Consider the following 1728-nt stretch of genomic DNA (forward strand, 5'->3'; position numbering starts at 1 on the left):
TTCACCATGTCGTATTAGACTGCTTGTAATTCGTATTGCCAATCATTACCATTACTAGTTAATACTACCAGTACCAAAATAAACATGTTTTCAAAGAGAGGGAAAGTCGCCGAGTGACAAATCAATTAAAAGGATTAAGTATGATTCTCTATGTATAAAGAAAAAAGATGATGAAGTACTTAAAAAACCGAGTTTTCTTGGCATCTTCAACAAGATTATAATAACTTAGGTTATTATAGGTCTAGGCAATAACCCCCCACGGAAAACCAACCCCCCCCCCCCCCCCGTATATTTATAATAGGAAAAAACCCACCGATCAAATGCTTCAAATATGTCATTTTAAAAAAACTGTTTCACTGTTTTTGATCTGTATAATTGTGTTGCAATATAGTTCATTTAATTCAATTTGATTGATGCTACCACTCCTTGACAGTCAAATGGGAGTTTATTTCTGTGGGTTTTTTTCCTTTGGGTTTTCTTAATTATTTTGGGCTTTTCGTGATGGTTTTTCTCAAAACCGAGTTACTATCAATATAGACCAAAACATTTTCTTGACATAGTATGTGAAGATCTTGCTAATTCTTACAACAAATAGTGTCACTATTAATTATTAAATAATTCCCGAGGGTGGAAAAACCAAAAAAATCCAATTGGAAGGACAGATCTGGTATCTGTAACTCCACTACTGCCAGTCCGAAGCCGGGTAAAAAGTAGGCAAAAAATTGCAAAAATGACGATATTTGAAAAGTTGTTCAGTTGACTAGAAGAATTTTCGGATACTCAATGCGTTATATTGATTGCACTTGCTCAAATTTATTTTTCGAACACCTAGACTTGAGAGGTTTTGGTTATAACAGTGGAAGTTTTCGCTTTGTAGTCAAACTGCAGTCAAATTATAGAAGAATTTCTCGATTTCGAATTGTTCAAATTACTAGAATTTCTCGTCGTTAGTCCCTCCCCATATTGTTAATTAGTACTAAATCTCGATTTTCAAACCCGAGATTTTGACATTCGTGGTTAGAACACAGGAGCTGCCCACCTATTTATTGCATCACTAATTTTTTTCCTTAAATTTATTGCCAGGAACCTACATTTTCAACATACTTAATAATTTTTTGTGCAAAAATCATTCTGTTTAATAATCGCCCTGATCTAATGACAAGCCCATTTCATAACTGGGCAAATCTAATTGCAAGTCTAATCGCACAACTGATTCAGAACTATGATCATGTCACTTTGTAGACTTATCAGTCTTGTGCACGTCTTGTCCGAGACTTGCAAATATAATTCCAAGTCTTAGCCCAGACTTGCAATTCTAAAATCCAAGTCTTGGTCAGTACTTGACAAGTTTAAATCCAAATCTTGGCCGAAACTCTGCCAGTTTAAATCGAAGTGTTGGCCACGTTTTGGCCAGTAGAAAAATAGCTCTGGAAAACGCAACAATTAGTCAAAAACGTAGAATGTTACAAAGTTTTTGGGAATTTAAAATATTCACTTGAAACTTTTCGAAAAGTAAGTTTCCACTTGGAAATCAATCAACTGGCAAAAGTTACCCAAACTTTGGCCAAGACTTGCCATACTTTTAAGACTGTAAAAAACGAAACAATACTTGCTTGCTACTTGCTTGGTTTGGACGTGGAGTTCAGCACAGGAGATCTTTGCAAAAAATTTTCAAGTTTGAGCAAGTAAAATGATTTTCAAATTTGTTTTTAATAGCATAATGATGAG

The sequence above is a fragment of the Convolutriloba macropyga genome, chromosome 1 (assembly GCF_964194025.1).
Source record: "Convolutriloba macropyga chromosome 1, txConMacr16.3, whole genome shotgun sequence".
Taxonomy (NCBI): Eukaryota; Metazoa; Xenacoelomorpha; order Acoela; family Convolutidae; genus Convolutriloba; species Convolutriloba macropyga.